Source organism: Adiantum capillus-veneris, chromosome 27 (genome assembly GCF_014529385.1).
Source record: "Adiantum capillus-veneris isolate H3 chromosome 27, ASM1452938v2, whole genome shotgun sequence".
Taxonomy (NCBI): domain Eukaryota; kingdom Viridiplantae; phylum Streptophyta; class Polypodiopsida; order Polypodiales; family Pteridaceae; genus Adiantum; species Adiantum capillus-veneris.
This window is the reverse complement of record NC_140957.1, coordinates 101,229,203-101,248,718: the sequence shown is the minus strand read 5'-3', so window position 1 is coordinate 101,248,718 and position 19,516 is coordinate 101,229,203.

Below are 19,516 nucleotides of genomic sequence, written 5' to 3'. Positions count from 1 at the left end.
TCTTCACATTGGGTTTCACCTCTTCAAAGTCAACTTCTCCTCTCTTCTCATATACCTTTCATCGGGGACACCATACCTTCTTAAGTGGAAGAGGACATGAATACTTGGTGATGAACGCATGTTTCCAAACCTTCTTCATTTGGTTCTTTGGTGTATGGAGGTCGCACATTGTGATGCTTTTGTTCTTCATCATAAATGAAAAACTTGTTGATTTCTACATGTGGATATTTCATCAATCAGTACCAAAATCTATTCTCTTCCAATGTGTTGGAAGCAATAGAAACCTTCATCTATTATCTACTTATGTGGTAAACTATCTGCAATATCTTCCAATAGCAGCTGGAAGCATGGATCAAGCTTTCCTAAATCATAAAGGTCATAGAATTTTTAACTTGATGAGCCTACCCAGGTTGAATGAAATTTATGAGCTACAGTTCAAGAATTTGCTCATACAAGCTCTTGAAGATCGTCGCAGATACATCAACTTTACACAAGAGGAAGACCAACCAATCTTTTATATCACATTCATAGTGATAGATGCAATGATGGACAACAATAAAATCTACAAGTTTCCTCCACCAAAATTAGTAAGGGATTCCATACCATACATCTCTCTTTGGGAAAGATATTTCAAGATCTTTGATCCTGGGGGGTGCTTATGGACACTTTCTCAATGGAGGAGGTTTACTCAGTCACTTCATTACATCCTGCTATTGGCTGTGAGAAACTTTCATATCACACAAGGTTTTTTAATCATACAACAAAGTTTCTTCAAAGATGAGAGCAGACAAAGACAAACGTTACACAATCTACATGTTGTATGGTCAGATAAATGGTACATGAATGTACCATTATCTAAGGGGAGGGCTAATGATAGCTGTTTTTTGGCTTTCCATAATTGCCATTGTAAGCTATCTCACTCTATCAAATCACTCAAACATTTTGGCTATCCCTACCATTTCACTGTACATAGGCGTGCGTGAGTTAGGGGACTTTCCCTATATTTTCTTAAAAACCCTTAATTAGCTAGTCACTGGGCTAGTTGAGCCAAAAAAATAAAAAAAAATAAAAATTATAACTATATTATGGCCCATTTGTGTGTAAATATTTCATCGTATATAGGGCCTAAATAAAAGGATTTTTCATAATTATTTTGGTATTTATTTAAATATTTCTACCTATGGTGTGTTATTTATGCTATGTACATTGACTCACCATTACCATATTTTTTCTTACCATTTTGCATACTCTTTATTCCATATAAAAATAATTTCATGCAAGCTTCTCTTATTTTTGGTGTAACTCCATCCTAACAAAAATCCAAAAAAACTAGTTTATTTATGTGTATATTTTTTCACTATTGTCATTTTACCTTCCTACATCTATTCTCTATTACTCTCATAAATTAGACCACCAAAAATATTCATCTTTTATGGTAGACTTATAATGAGAGATATTTATTTTGACCCCTTTATATTTTTTCCACCTATATTATTTATATTTGACATATACATATTTTTTTAGACCCCTCAATATTTGATTTTCTTAGTTGTACTATTCACTTATATCATGATCTCAACAATATCTTCAATTATAGACCTACCAAATAAGGTCAAGGGTATGTGGAATGCATGCATGCACCATCGGGATCTCACTCTTGGAGATATTCAACAGAATCATCCAAAAAAGGACCTCACAAGGACCTTGTGCAGTGAAAAATACAGTCGGTTTTGCTGAATTTTTAAAGATCACATGCTCCCCGAATTTGAAAAGGTGATACAAACAAAAGTTGTAGATCGTGAGCTGAACTTTCACCTCAACTTTTTGCATATTTTTTCGAGCTACGAGCTGTGAGCTATGATTTTATTGGTGGACCCCAGTTTGCCCATGCTATGCAGCCACACTCCCTCTTCCACTTTATCATTTTCCTCTTTCACACACACTCCTCCCTCTCCTTCCCACTCCCAAACCTGCAACTCCCATGTCCTAATTCACCCTCTTTACCATTGCCACATCTCTCACACCTCCATAGCCTTCATCCTCCATTTATACACCCTATGTGTCCCCCTTTCTCTCTACATATATGTCCATATTACCATACTCTCTTCAGCTTTGTAAAAAACTTCAAAAAATCAGCAAAAATCCAAGGATAACCTCTGCAACTGAAGGCTGTTATCATGAATTTTCCAAGGTTTGAAGATGACATAGCTTCATCCACACGCGTTACTTCACCATGCTGACCGCTTCTTCTATCGGTGTTGTAAAGAGGTGAATGTCAACTTCTCCAAAGCTTCAACCTCTCTTTACAAGCTCATCCCTTGTCTAACTTTTCTCATCATATATCTCACCATTTGGTGAATGATTTTGTAAATATTTTTTAGTGATAATTACTAACTACTAACCACTAACCTTATTGTAAATGCACCCTCTACAAGAGTAGGCACTCCCAAATTATTCACTCAATCCTCTCTCCTATCATCCTCAATAATTCTCTTCCCTTGAGCCCACATCCATGTGACTCAAAGTACAAGAGAGACCCACCCTCATTAAAAATAAATAAATAAATGCATAATCTTTCATTCCTTCAAATTAACTTGATTAGGCCTAATCCTAATCGGGGCTTCTAAAACCTATAAATAGATCCCTTCTCTCCCTTGTAAATCATCATATGATCACACTACACCACACCATTCTCAACACATAACACACCACTCTTCAAGCCTAGTTGTGTAGAGTGTGTGCATTGTGAGTGCTCTATTCCATCACTACACATAGGTGCATGGAGAAGCTTGAAGTTAGTTATGCCATCTAGAGGAGTGGAGTGATACTATACTCTGCAATCACTCTTGTAGCCTACTCTTTTCCATAAATAAGATTCATAGTTTTGGGTGCAATTGTATGCTGCAACTACGACTCTTCTCTCCAAATTGATTTGATAAGTTGGCTCATCAGGTGGTTGAAGGTATATTGTCCTTGAAGTTTGTTGTGTCATTTCATGCTTGGTGGTTTGAGGGCTTGTTGAATTGTTTGCCAAAACTTTCAATTGTAAGAGGGTGCTCAGTGAGAGGGCTCCCGTGACCCTAAGACAATTTTTGTATTGGCAACAAGGTCAAGTTTTGTGTTGTCTCTCTATTTCTCATCAAGCTTTGTGTGCATCTAGTCTTTAAGGCTAAGACTGAGTTGCTCAAGTTGATTTGTGCACTTTACCTCTCTTTGGCGTGGTGAATGTTTGTGTTTGGTGTGTGTGGCTATCTTGCATTCACCTCTCTTTGTGTGTTTGAGTACAAGGAGATATCACGTGCGTCCTAGTTCGCATCTACAACTAGGTGGTGCCCCTTTTCTTGTTTGGTTTCGGGTTGTGGGTTGTTGTTGTCTCTAATTGTGCTTGCCCCAGCCCCAATTGAGAAGCACGGGAGCCTCGAAGGGTGTTTAGAGGCCACTCTTCTTGTTGCCTGCCCCGGACCGCCTCACTATGTAAGGTGAACCCCCTGAGGGGGGTGTACCCAATTCCTATTGGATGGCCTTGGAGGTGGACCAATGAGAATTAAGCTAGAGTAAATCTAGTGTAATTAATTTAAAAACACTTAATAAAAGAACCAATAAGAGCTAAGCTCTCTAGAAGACTATTGGACGGTCTCCCACGGGGACCAATGAGCATTCATCAGCCCAATGGACTGCCTAATTCCTATTGGCCATGAGGCTAAGGTGTCCAATGAGAGTTTAGTTGAATTAAATAACTACCTAAAGCTCTCACAAAAGGGGAAAGGGGGACACATGTCAGAAGTCTATCACTTACGCTGCTTAATTACCATTGGCTAAGCCTGGGGAGGTCCAATAGGATGCTAGCAAGAGCAAATAGCAAGAGGGGTCGACCAAGAGAGAGAGGGGCCTGATTTTTGCAAGGAATTTTCACACACACACACATTCACACAGTCTCATCTGTGAAGTAAAGAAGACTCTCTTTCCTTATCAAGCTTTAATGGAAAGCTTATCACCTACTCCAAGCTTGTGAGAAGGAAGGACTACACCAACAACTATTGGCTTTGTGCTGCAAATCCAACAAAGATCCAAGCTTCAATGCATGCTCATCTCCTCTACCATGCTAATTACTAAGCTGAGATATGCCAATATGAGTGATTATGTGAGGAGATGTACATCTTTCTCGTAAGAATACTCCTTCTTCCTCTCAATCTACTCCCATACCCCGCTAGCTCTCACCATCTTCGATGGTGTGTGAGGTCTTGGGTCTGAGACCGTGAGGGAATTGATGTTGTGTTTGATAACTGTTTTGCGTAGTTCATGAAGTTTCCATCTTCATTGCACTAGCTAGTATTGAAGGAACACTAGAAATTGTATTGTAAAATTTCTCTCTTGATGGGAGAAACCATAATACAAAGCCTTTGGAGGGGGGACCGGCTCCAAGTAGATCCGGTCCTCAACTGTTGTCAATTGTTTAATTTCTCTCTCTCTTGAAGCATTATCCATGCTATCTAACTAGGTGTTACGCTTTTTGTTGCTCTCTCCACCCAAGCACTTTTGTTATTCTCATTAGGAATCTATTCTAATGAAATGTTCACTATGTTCATGCTATTTTCTACTACACACAAGTTACTAGGCCATTAAATGTTATAATCTTCACTAGTAACTTTGGACACGTTGTTCTCACTCACATCTTCTAGTGCCATAGGTTGCTTGGTAGTCATATCAAACACCCTATTTTCACTCTTTTTGCCATACACACAGATTCTACCCTTGCCCTAATTTTGCACATCACCACCAGTAGCTATCAACCAAGGTCACCCCAAAATGAGAGGAAAAGCTCCCAAGGCAATCTGGCATAACATGAAATTTTACTATAAGAAAAAGACTTCAACTTCCAAATTCTTAATCATCCCGAAACACTTCACTTTGGCCTGGTTTGCTAGTTGAATCCAAAACCCAGAGCTTCCGCATGTAATGAGGCCCAGTCTCTCGACATTTGACTATGTGATCACACAAACTTGAGCACCTCCATCAATGTAGGCCTCTCCCATGCCCAAACCTTTGTGCCAAGTATTCACCACAGGAAAAATGTCGGGTTACTCTCCCACAGCCAACACTCTGACTTGTCCATGCTTTGGCTCTTTCTCTAAATTCACTAATGACTTCTACTGCCTCTTGAGTTTGTCCACCATATTCATCAACTTTCCAAAAGTACAATCTTTTTTCCTTCCAATTAGGTCTTCCTTTAAACTATGCGGCTATTTGGCCTTCTCCCAAAGGTAAATCTACCACTTCAAACCGTCTACGGGGTCTTCTCTTCCTCTCTGATTTCACATCTTTACCCTCTTTCTCTTTCCCTTTCTTTTTGCTCGAACCTAGTGTGGCATAGCCTTCCCTCTCTCTTTTGCCTACAGGTAGCACATCTTCTTCTTTCTTTTCAACCCCCATAGTACCCACGTGACCACCAGAGGAGGAGGCCCGATTTTCCTATTTAGTACCTTGATCTCCCCGTATATCCAGTGCATAATCATTATCTCAGTTAGGAATATATTGCGGGAGTGGGAACATATCACCTCCCATACTTGTTGGCTTTGAACTATAAGTGCTCATGTGACCAGCTTCACCACAATTATAACAGGTAGGGATGAACCTCCTCTACGGCTCAAAGACGCCTTGTCCACGACCCGGATTAGCATTAGGTTGATCTTGCCTGGGCCATTCCTCTACCACGTCCACGACCACGACTGCCTCCACCTCCAAGAACACTAAGTTGCAATTCGTGCATCATGGTCATCATGTCTTGCATATTTTGTTGTAATTGTTCAGTATTAGTATCCCTTTGAACAGGTTCGCCTCCATCTTCTGCCTAATTTTCCTCCTTTTGGCCACCATTACTTTACACATGGACCACTTTCCCATACTTGTTAAGTCTTTGAGACTTTCATTCTTTCTCTCTAGCGATAGTGACTGCCTCTTCAAAGGTGGCAGGCCTTTTCAACTCCACTTTGAACTTCAAATTTTCTTTTAAGTTTGCCACAAAGTGGTCCTTCTTTAATGTGGATGGAGGGATTTCATTTCCCAAATATTGGGCCCATTTATCCCATATACGGGTGAACTGCAAGACAAATTCATCAACACTTTGATTATACTTCTGAGTGTATCCCAAAAATTCATTCCAAACTTCATCAGGTACTTCAATGGATGTGTATTGTATCAGGAAATCTTGCTTCCAACTCTTCATGATTGTATAACCAAACTTTTGCCTCATCCTATAAGCTATATTGCAGCAGCCGCAACAATATAGCTTGCTCTAGTATATTCCATAGTAAGCAATTGACTTGTAACTTTTTAGTAAAAGTGTGTGCATTCACATTAGGCCATCCATGAAATTGTGGGAGCTCGTTTGCCATGTTTATTGCCACAAAAACACTTACGTATGACTTTGAAAGCTCAACGGATTTTGATGGATCGCTCCAGTACCTAATCCACCTCACACTGGGTAGACCGGCCCACTGTGCTTGGCTTCACAAAGCCTCATGACCCTTCAAAGGTTTCAATCCAATTATACATTGTCTCAAGTGTTGTCCATAGTTTGCACATACATAGGAATTTGTCCATAAGGACCCACATCCCCTTTACATTCTCTACCTGCAGAATAGACATATTTCACAAGAATCAGAGCATGGGAGTATTTTCTCCTCAGTGGAGGAACCAAAACAATATTAGAATACAAATGATGAGGATAATGAATACCTCTATCGCCTTGCACGAGCCACACCCTCAGAAGGAAGAGCTACTGCATTACCGAAAACACATGTGGTAAACATCTGTAGAGATTTATGAAAAACCCTTCAAGATGATGGAACACACTCCAAATCAGGAGAAACAAGGGAAATAATGATGAAGATCATCTCGGGAAATATTTGTAGAGTATCCATAGACAAAAATCAGATGAAGAATGAAAGAGTTATTGCCGCTTGAAGTCGGGGGGTGCCCTTTTTCTTGCTCAAAAATGAGCTTTTTGGAAGTTGTGTAGGTGTTCCAACTATTAAAATGGGGGCTTGCTTATCTTTTACCCCAATATTTGTATCTCTCTTCTTAGCCAACAAGTTTCTCTCCTCAAGCATCTTTTACTTGGCTCCTCTTAGGCCTTTTTGGGGCAAAAAATGAGCTATCAATGATCCTTTGACCAAGGAATGGGGTGGGAGCAAGTGGACGGGGCCAAGCACCTGGGCACTTGAATGTGGACCAGAAAATGCACCATCTCCTTCCCATGAGTCCCCCATAGACAAGCCTTGAGAGAGATCCTCTCACCTTTGATACACCTATAGAGGGCTCCCAAACCGCCCTATGCACCCTTCAATCACACCTTTGTACATGAATTTTTACATGGTCTGTAAGGATCGGGAGGGGAAGGGAGCTCAAGGAGGCTCAAAGTTGAAAGGCTCCATTGTTACATAGTGAAAAAAGATGCACTACCACTAAAGGGACAAATTGATGTACACGCAAAAGTAGGATATCATATTGCATAGCCTATACTATATGTACAGCACAAGGCTTTATATAGGGCCTTGATATTACACGGCTGGCACAAATGCCTATACATGGCTTATTCTTGTGTATACAGAAAATATACTAAGGTGTCAACATCAACTCAAATGAGGCGTAAAGGGATGTCCCATGCCTATCTCAACAATCCTCCCCTTAGGCATGGACTATACTGAATGAAGCTGAATCGAGACTTAAGGCCACACAAGCTAATGGTCACACAGACCGAGGTAGTCGCACAGACTATAGTCACACAGACTGAGTGATCTCATTACATTGTGTCACACAGACTAAGAAGTCCTTCCCTTAAACAGAGAAGGTGGAAGACTATCCATTTTACAGTACATCAGTATATTCGCAAAAGTAGTTGGGGGCGGCACACACATGGAGACAATTCTCTTCCTATTCAGCTATATCTCCATCCTTTTCTTCTGCAAGATTGAATCTATTTTTGTTTCTTCCTTGGCACTTTGATGGTGGGTGACCTTTGATACCGCAATTGCTACAATATTTGTTCTTGTAGCAGTCCTTGGAGAAGTGTCCACGCTTGCCACATTCATAACACTTCTTGTTATTTAATCTAGGTGATGATGATGACGCCCTAGATGATGATGATGATGATGATGTGAAATAAGCTCCTCCCACTGATTCAAATTTCTTCTTATTTTTCTTTTCTTCTTCATGGATTGCCCGTGTAACATGTTGCAGAGAAGGTATGGGTTTCTTTTGTTCTAAGACTGTTACTATGTTGTCAAAACTTTCAGGTAGAGCACTTAACAACACAGCGACTTGATCTTCTTCTGGGACTTGGCACTGAATGTAAGTAAGTTGCGTGATTATGCTCATTAGTCTATTAACGAGGCTTGAAACATCCTCCTCTTGAAGCATAGTAAGTTTGTAAAGATTTTTCTTTAAGATAATCTTACTTTGCTTTTGTTTAGCACCGAAGTTATGTTCCAGAATATCCCATGCTTGGATTGCAGTGGTACAGCTATCTATAAAATGCACATAATTATGATGCAGTGATGTGATAATTATGCCGAGTGCCTGTTATCTTTAGCTTGTGCTTGTGCGATTTGGGCTCTAGTGAGAGTGCCTTCAGCAGACGTGGACGGTTCGCTTATTCTCGGTTTTACAACATACCATAGTTGCTTTTTCATAATATATCCTTGAAGCTTGGTCTGCCAAGTGTGGAAATCGTCTCCATTGAATTTTTCAATCCCCTTCTCTCCCATGATGCAAAGTGGTTCCAAGCGCAGAGGGTCTCGGTCTTACCAATAGAGATACTATCTCTATGGCAGTGTCTTGACCTTTACAGGAGATAATATGAATGCCAGATTATGATTAACTTGCGAAGTCACTCTTTGCAAGTAGGATTTGCAAAGTTCCTCTTCACAAAAAAAGAAGGTTTAGCCTTGAAGTCGAGGGAGAGCTTTGATTATCTGCTTTGCACTAGCTGCTTGTAGGGAATTTACAAAAGCTTTTTTTAAAAAAAACTTTGTACAAAAAAAAAGCTTGTCGTTTGTTGCTATGTTGCGGAGTTTGTCGAGTTGCCACAAGATGAGGATTTTCTTTCCAAGAGACTTTGTAATGCACAATGCATGTGGGACACACCGCCTAACACTAGGTTGGTAATGGGACACTTTTATGTCCTGGGACACTTTTATGTCCTGTTAAGTGAACATTTTCCTTGAATTATGTCAATAGTTTCAAAATGGATTTTGAGGTTCTATCTGTCTAAAAAGTTGTCTCATGAGCTGAACAAAACTCGACATTTATTTGGAATATCAATTTCATCTTTAACCTTGTCCTTGCACAACATTTCACAACCTAAAACTATGTGAAAAAACGGGTCCTGTTTTTGACTTTTTTCAACTTTTTGCAACTACACCACTCTAGAATTCATGTTTGTGAGGTTTGTAATGCTAGAGAACTATCTTTAGTAGTCCTCAACATGTCCTGATGCTTCTAGGGAGAAATAAATGTTAAAGTTGTAAGTTATGACCAAATTACAAAAATTGTCAAATCCTGTTTTTTAGCCAATTTTAGCTCTTCTATGATTTTTTTGGTGGCTTTCATGATATCCAAATGCAGTTTTGATTTTCTATGTCACATATTGTAACATAACGCTAATGTTCCTTGAGTTTTGGGGCACCTAATACCCTATTTTGCATAGTAGACAACGATGGTTGCTTTTTTCAATTATAGAAGAATACGAAACATTCTAGTGTATCAAGTATAGCTTTTTCAATATTGTTAGTTTCTTGTGACAACTACATGCATTTTGTAGATAGTAACCTTATCTAGTCATAAGGATCAAATTTGGCTAGATATTGAATAGTTTCTATGGGATTCTACAACTCATAATGTTGAACCCAGTTTTTTCATGTATGTTGTATTTAGCACTTCATCTTTGTCCCCAAGATTCCCCTTGGTAAGAGCTCTGTTATTCTTTTGACATGATCCATGGATCCTTATGAACCTAAAGGACAATAGGGAACTAAGAAAACATGCATATATTATTTGTATTGAGCGTGGCTATAGAAACTTTGATGATAGGTTTGCAGAATGGTAAAAATTCAACTTTTTTGTACCTATTTATTTTGGCAAAACAAAAAATAGTGAGTGAGAAGAAATCATATTTTCTGATCACCAACCCATTGAAGTTAACTAGGGAATTTATCTCAAGTCCTACAAAAATCCCTAATCTTATTTTTATGCAACAAAACGTAAGAAATTACTATTTTGATGAAAATGTACTAGTCGATCAACTTTGGAGGCTTGGTGTGACCAAAAGATGAGAAATTTTACAAGTTTCTTATTTTTTCCATGTGTAGTAGGCCTTGAACTATAACCTCATGAAAGGATTTTACAAAATGAGTGGATCTACTATGGTTTTGGAGGTTTTTTTCAAAACCCTAAAAGGACACTTTTATGTCCTGTTAGGTTACCAACCTAGTGTTAAGGGGATAAGTGAGCCAAGGAGTGGGAGGCCGTTTGCAAACAAAATTCACCTTTTTAAATTTTACAAGGAGTTATAAATTCAAACAGCAGCAAGTAACGAAGGCAAGCAGATACCGTCCAAGAAGGTTTAATGGCATTCTTCAGCTATTGAGTGGTTTGAGGCTTCAACTGAGGTCGCCTTGCTATTGAGCTTACATCCATGAGGTAGGATGTGGACAGGGGCTGCCAGAGGAGAGCCTTGAGCGACCGCGAGTGTGTGTGTAAATAGCGCTGCAGTAGAGCTTCCGAATTGCATCAATTTGCTTCCAGCTAATTGCTTTGCATTGTATGAGTGTATAAGGCCAGCGCTGCAAATGAGCTTTCGAATTGCATTGATTTGCTTGAAAATCAGCGCTGCAACAATACGGTGTGGGCTCACGGCCAAAAAAATAGCAAGATGAGGGGTGGTACAAACCAAGTGATAGCGGGCAGCAGCAGCTGAGCTTCGATAGATGCAAGTGGGTGAGATACCTGGCTCGTAGCGGCTCACAAAATAGCTCGGTGTGTCTTGCGAAGTTGAGGGGTTAATAAGCAAAAGAAATACTATGCCAAAGAAAAAGAAATTGAATAGCGAGAGACCTTGGAGTAGCAGACACCGTTCAATTGGTGGAGAAGCTTTATTTTCGATTGCAGTACTCACAAAGCATGAGAGAGGAGTCGCCTTGGTGTGGGAAAATCATCCGCGAACTCCGATTCGATTAATTTAATGCTAGCTTGTTGATTTGAGGCAAATAAGGATGCCAATTTGAGCTCTTAATCATATCTTAATAGATGATTAATTACTTGAAAGACAAGCGATTGGGATTCTCTACAATGCTGATGATTGCTAAGCTTGTAGTGGTGCTAACCGGCTCTCATACCAGCTGTAAGGATCGAGAGGGCAAAGGAGGTTCAAAGTTGAAAGGCTCCATTGTTACACAGTGAGATGCACACGCTTAATAAAAGATGCACTACCACTAAAGGGACAAATTGATGTACACACAAAAGTAGGATATCATATTGCATAGCCTATACTATATGTACAGCACAAGGCTTTATATAGGGTCTTGATATTACACGGCTGGCACAAATGCCTATACATGGCTTATTCTTGTGTATACAGCAAATATACTAAGATGTCAACATCAACTCAAATGAGGTGTAGAGGGATGTTCCATGCCTATCTCAACATGGTCACTTCTAAGACTTTCAGGGCTATGTACATGTTTATAGATGAGTCTAGTGCGCAAGCTTCCTCGCAAGACTTAGTGACTTTATGCTCATTCAAAAACTGCATGACAACGTCAAGATATTAGCACTTGAAATTTCACAGGGGGGCAGTTCTGTGCCACTTTTACTGCTCCAAGAAATGTGCTATCTCGTACTTTTTGTAGCTTGAGAAAGTTTGCAAGGGTGGTATGCATGATATGGAGCTAGTAGAAAGTGACCGCATGTGAAACACAATTTTGGTCAGCAAGTTATGGTGAGATGAAGTTGGTGCCAAGTGACGATGAAGAGTTGTCAGATGGTTTTTCTAGGTTTTGGCAGTCTCAGATTGTACGTCCGGGAACCTCAAAGTGTGGAGAGCTCCATGTGGATTGGAGTTGGCATTAAGAAGCTCGAAGTGTGATTTCTGGGCCGCCATTTGGTTCACTATGCAGGAAATGGCACTTGCCCAAAATTGGAGGAAAAAAATCTTTTTCATGAACATTTTCTAAGTGCTAATGGGGGTCTTGGAGGAGAACCTTTAAGAGGCTACCACATGGCACCCGCAAGATCCCACATGCACTCAAAGGTTTTGGAGGCACAAGGTATATTTTCCAAAGGTGTAAGTCCCTTGAAGCATCACAAGGAGGCTCCTTTGAGCTCTTATGGGGAGCTATAGTGTCCGGTACAAGCGGCGATGCTCTTGTGGCCTTCTCGCGCCTGTGGGCTCTGAGCCGATTATTTTGCGTAGGTGGTGGTGGACCTTCATACACTAATGACATGGAATTTCCAAAATGGGTGTCAGGGCAAGGGTCTTGTAACCTAAGAACTAGGATGGTCATGGACTACGACCAAGGGTTGGACTAGATAGTGTGGACAGGGGATCCATCTAGGGCAAGGGGCAAGGAGTCCACCTATATAATGGGAGCTTGGGAGGAGGATCTCTAGTCTAGTTTCCCTAGTTCTTACCTGGTATTAGAGCTTAGGTCACCTAGGAGGTCTCTCTTCCACTCTCTCTCTAGGCGTTCTCACTTTTGGCTCCTAAAAAGAGGGCTTTAAGGTGTGAACCGTGGTCTTTTTAGGGATTTTTCCAAAAATAGCAGGTTGTTTTGCCTAAATCGGGTATTGTTTCTTGTTTTGGACGCGATTGTGTGGTGCATGAAATTGCGCGAGCTCTGGCTTGACAGGAGCACCATGGATTCAATGGAGAGCTTCCAGGAGCACTTGGCCTAATTGTGGTTGTGCAAGCCGCACACACTTTCCCTCCTTCTCGTGATTTTGGCTCACGCTGCCTGCGAGTGACAGAACTCGCTAAAATCGAGTTTCTTTTTCACATGGCAAGGCCAAACAGTTCAAATTTTTTAGCCTTTCCTCTCCTTAGTGGTCTTTTCCACAGGCAAGGCAAGTCACGAGCCTCAACCTCCGTGATCGGTGCAAGCATCAAGCCATGTCGGCTTTTACTGGAGCTTGACGTTCCGCTCAGTCCTTGCAGAAATTCGAGATTTTTGCATATTTTTACAATTGTGATATTTTCGATTGGAGTTCATGAAACATAATCTTTCGCCAATTATGGAAGCTTTCAACAATCAAGCTTCTTCAAAACGGTGACGATTCAACCATCTCCACTACAAGATTTCAGTCGTCTTGTGAGCCACGGGCGATTTTTCGGAGTTTTTTTTCTACGCCGAGGGTGCAAGTTCTTTCTTTTTTGATAGTTAGGTGCTACGATGCACAAGTGGAGTTCACAAAGCTCCTATACTTGGCGAGTGCTCTCAACATCAGGTATTTTTTTCTGAGTACTTCTTTCACCGCACTGTGTAGCCATGGATTCGGATATCAATATGACATTCGATTCTGAGCAAAGTACTCCTGCTCCTACCAATGACGGCTCGCGGCCGGATCCTCTCAAGGAGAGTACCCGCGACGCTATGGCAGGAGAAGATAATTACGAATTGCTCGATATTCAAGAATTTCGTGCACTTCAAACACGCATGACAATCATGGATGAAAATTTTAAAGCTTTAAATGAAAATGTTACTAAACTTTCCACATTAGTAATTCAATTAATGCATCAGAAATCTAAGAGTCCTACTGACACCCACATGCATGAGCACGTTGGAACATAGGGGCAAGGCTCAATTAATGAAACGTTGCATACTCTCACTGCCAAAAAGGTGGATGACTTGTTAAAGAACTTTAAACCACCAGTTTTCAAGGGCGAAGACCGAGACCGCAATAAGGATGCAGTTAACATCTTTCTCAGTAAATGGGATGGAATTCACGCCTTACGGCGTACTCCGGATGCAGTCAGAGCTCTGCAAATGAGCTTAACTCTGGAAGGCAAGGCCTACAAATGGTGGATGTCTCTCAAGGAGAAGAACATCATACCACAGAGTTGGACAGCCTTTGAAGCAATGTTTAGCAAGGAATTTTTGCCTACAAATGAGGCCGATCGTAATTGGACGGCTTGGGACACATGTTCCATGCGACCATACCCATCACTCCTTGAATATATCTCTCACTATCGGGACGTTATCCTCAAATTGGAAGACGTGGATACCTTTCAACAAAGACGAGGGTTTATACGAGGTCTGACACTGGAGCTTAAGAAGTATGTCAAGACCCAATACCCTAAAACACTTGAGGAAGCCATAGTGAAAGCACATATTCATGATGACCGTGATGATAAGAAAACACATAATAGTAACATGCCTGCTAGTATACATGGTAATACACGCACTCAGTACGGGCACAATAAAAGAAAATTTCTAGTTGCTAATTCAGATGCATCTAAAAACCCCAAGGGGTCCAGGGGTCCTCTCTCTCCTGAGGATTTTGATAATGCCAAGAAAGAGAAGCTATGTTTTCAATGTTTAGGAAGAGGCCATGGCAAAAAGGATTGTCCCAAGGGGAAATCTACTCTCAGGGGAAGGAGAAATCACTGCACACGGTGCAACTACTGCCACTTGAGTCTTCCTCAAAATTCTCCACAGTGGAAGTAACACACACTGAGGTGGTGCATGAATGCTGTCTCACAGCTTCCATGTGGCAACAAACCTTTGGACCACATGAGTTAGTACGTATGCAAGGATATCTACAAGGGGAAGGAGAAATCAGTGCACACGGGGCAACTACTGCCACTTGAGTCTTCCTCAAAATTCTCCACAGTGGAAGTAACACACACTTAGGTGGTGCACGAATGTTGTCTCACAGCTTCCATGTGGCAACAAACCTTAGGACCACATGAGTTAGTATGTATGCAAGGATATCTGCAAGGGCACATGGTGCGTATCTTGGCAGATGATGATGCTACTCACAATTTCATCAATTATGGATTGGTGAAAAAGCTCAAACTCCGAGTATCCACCGCTACAAGGTAGCAATGATAATTGGACATGATACTGAAATATGGGATACTCAATGCCGAGTTGTTCCATTGGAAGTACAAGGGTACTCTACTTGTTTGGATTTTTAGGTTATGAACATGGAAAGGGCTGATGTGGTTCTTGGTAGGGAGTGGTTGCATAGCCTCGGGCCATCATTGAAGCGTAGCTATGAGCATAACAGTTTGATGTTTGAATCCCATGGTGCACATATGTTGATGTTAGGAGAAAAGGATATACCTTCATCACCACTAATTTGTAGTGCTGAGCTTATGCAGCTCGTTTCTGATAATGAAATAGAAAAGGTTTTCTTGTGTTACTCCCTGTCTCATTTTCTTTCTAACATTGAGTCCGTTGAACATTCCTCAATGTCTCATGCTTCTCTCTCCTCTATTCCACCAATTTCTAATTCTACACAAGCAAACATTGCTAATCAATTACAAAAATTATTAAAGGAATTTCAAGATGTCTTTCCTAATGATTTTCCATCAAGATTACCGTCGACACGCTCAGTACAACATGGCATTGATGTGGCTGCAGGCTGTAAACCTATTAGTAAACCACCTTACCGTATGAGTTACTCAGAGGCTATTGAGGTGGAACGTCAGCTTGCTGACTACCTTAGCAGAGGGTTTATACGACCCAATTCTTCACCATGGGCTTCGCCTATCCTTTTAGTGAAGAAAAAGGACGGCAGTATGCGCATGTGCGTAGACTACAGGGGCTTAAATGCGGTTACAGTTAAGAACAAATACCCATTTCCAAGAGTAGATGAGTTATTTGATAAGCTAACTCATGCTTGTATTTTCAAGAAAATTGACTTGCGGTCAGGATATCACCAAGTCCATATTCGGCTTGCCGATATACCTAAGACTGCCTTCCGAACACGGTTTGGACACTACGAGTTTGTGGTGATGCCCTTTGGGTTAACCAATGCGACCACAACATTCATGACACTTATGGATAGTGTCTCGAAGCCATATTTGGGCAAATTTGTCATTCTTTTCCTCGATGACATTCTAGTTTATAGTGCTTCTCAAGAAGAATAATTACAACATCTCTTTGAGTTGTTACGCACAAACAAGTTATATGCCAAGGAATCTAAATGTGATTTTCTCAAAGATGAAATTCATTATTTAGGGCATGTTATTTCAGCTAATTGCCTATACATGGATCAATCCAAAGTGGATACCATCAAGAAATGGCCACCTCCTAAAAATCTGAAAGAATTACATATCTTTTTAGGATTTGCACGTTTCTACTGAAGGTTCATTTAAAACTATGCTGACATTGTTGTTCCTATGACGGATCAATCAAAAGGCAAAGGTAAAGCTTTTTAGTGGGGATCCGCTCAACAACACAGTTTCGATACGCTCAAGGATGGATTAGCTACAGCTCCTATACTGGCTATTGCAGATCCTTTGAAACCATTCGTTTTGGAAACGGATGCCAGTGATCGTGCTATTGGAGCAGTCCTGTTTACAAGACGGACGGCCGATTGCATTTGAAAGTAAGAATCTTGATGCAGCTCAGTAGAACTATTCTTTTTACGAACGCGAAACTCTATGAAATAGTGTCTACCTTAAATACATGGCGGCATTATCTCTATGGTACTCAGTTCAAGATTGTGTTTGACCATGAAAGCATCAAATAGTTTGCACAACAAACAGATTTAAAGGGTCGAAAAGCCAAGTGGGCCGAGATCCTTCAGGAATATGACGCCAAATTAAGGTATCGCAAAGGCCGATACAATGTAGTGGTAGACGCTCTAAGTCGAATGCTAGAGATCAATTCGTTCTTGTTCACCAAACTTTGTAGTGAATTTTCAAATTCTCTCAATGGAAAATATGAGCAAGATGAAACATATTCCAAAGTGTGAAGCCATGTTCAAAAGAGGGATCCTTCTCACTCCAATACAGGTAGTGTACAGTTAACCTCCACACCTAGTTCTCCTTTCTCAAGTAATGAACTACAATGATGGGAGCATTTTACCATCGACAATGGGTACCTACTCCACAAGGGGAGAATTTGTGTACTGATGGACACAGACATTCGACGCCAAATTCTTTATGAATGTCATGATAGTCCAAGTGCAGGGCACCCGGGGATTAGAAAAACTTATTCTCTCATACGACAACAATTTTACTGGCCAGGTCTACATGGCTTTGTTCAAGCTTATGTCTTGCATTGCCAAAAATGTCAAGTTAACAATGCAGAGCGCCTGGAAGCAGGATGACTCTTACATCCTTTGGAGATTCCCAATGGAAAATGGGAAAGTAACTCTATGGATTTTATTGTAGGTTTACCAACCACTATACGAGGTCATGACTCAGTATGGGTGGTCATAGACAGGTTGACTAAACTATGCAAGTTTATTCCGACCAAATCAACGGTTAAGACACCGGAACTAGCCAAGCTATTTGTGGACAATCTATACAAATTGTATGGTTTTCCAAGTAACATTGTTAGTGGCCGTGATCCCAAGTTTAACAACCACTTTTGGAGAGTTGTATTTAAACAATTGGGTACACAACTAAACTTTAGTACAGCTGATCATCCAGAAACACATGGTCAAACGAAACGGGTTAACTAGGTGCTAGAGGATATGCTAAGAGCATACATCAGCAAAAAACAGTCATACTGGGAAGAATACTTACCTATTCTTGAGTTTGCCTACAAGAGTTCTAAGCATGTCACTTAAGGTTTTAGTGTACGGGTTTCAACCTAGGTCACCAGTTACGGTGGGGTTGGCAATCAAAAAAATCCAACAGGTTAAGGATTTTCTCCAAGACCACATGGATATGCTAAAAACTTTCTCGTCTGAATGTTCGGCAAGCACACGATCGATATCAGAAATACGCTGATGAGAAACCTCGGCAAGTTACCTTCGAAGAAGGGGAGGAAGTATTTTTATGTATGCCAGAACATTCAAAAAGTCTGAAAACTGGACCGACACCTAAATTATCTCCTTGATATTGTGGGCCTTTCAAAATACTCAAGCGAGTCGGTGATCGTGCCTATAAACTATTACTACCGTCACATTCTCGCATTCATCTGGTGTTTCATGTAAGCCGTCTACAAAAGCGGTTACATGGGGATGAGAACGTCATTGACCAACAGGTTTTGGTTGATTAGATTGAACCTCCTATCTTAACCCATGAACCTGAATGTGTTCTAGATTATCATGAGTTGCGTACATGACGTCATGTATGACAACAAGCCTTAATAAAGTGGAAAGACCGACCTCACTACAACAAAAACAGGTGTTATCGACGCTGCCCGTCACTATGCGCGTCGCTATACGCGCCGCTGTGAAACCAGTCGCTATTAGCGACGCGGATAGCGACGCATATAGCGACGACCATAGCAAAAAAAAAAAATCTTGGGCAGAGGGCAGGTAGCCTGGCCTATGCCCAATTAAAAGATGGACACAGCCACAGCCAGACTTCCTGCCCTCTGCCCAAGAAAGCGAGCAGCACCAAAATATCAACCATGCTCCTGTGCGCAGAAATTTCGGCAGAGTTCCCTTTGTTTTTACATAAACTTTTCAAAAAAAACCATAGCATGTATACGCCTCCTACATGCTATCCATGTAGGATCTCACATGAAATTTAAGGCCAATGAAAGACAACCGTACCAACTGAAAAGCATAGCCATAACTTAAAAGCATAACCATAACGAACCATAACCATAACTTAAAAGAATAACCATAACGAACCATAACCATAACTTAAAAGCATAACCATAACTTATAACCATAACCGGCTATAACCACTTTGATCAAAACCATAATGTAGATAACCATAACCATAAACAAAAATAACAATAACCATAAGCATAACCAGAAAGAGAAACAATAACTGTCTATACAAAGACAATGACAATAATCATAACCATAAGGGAAACAATAATTGTCTGAACACTAACTGTTTGTACAAAAAAGAGACACAGAAGCGTGTCTGTGTCTCACAAAGCATATAGATGAAAACTGGTCCACTAATGACTAGGCGTCGCAACCTGCACATAGGACAACTCACAAAATTAGTATTGATATTTCTTCACATATACTCACTTAATTAAATCAACTCACACATATTAACGTCTCACCTCAAGCGATCAGCGAGACTGTAAGGCCTCCCAGTCTACAAGCTCTCCTGAAGCTTCAAGATCATTCAGTACTTCATAGATACCTCTGCGATATCCATCTGAATCCTCCTCGCGTGATGGAGATCGATGCATCGCAAGATTCTGCGTTTATACAAAAATCAAAGTAATAAGAATACATGATTCATCGCGTTTTAAAAAACTCCATAGTTAAGATTGGATTAGAAACTCACAAACTCATAGCGAAAGGTGTTGAAGCCTTCTCTACCAAGATGAGATGTCCCCCTAGTCATCTGTCGTACCTGCGCGGC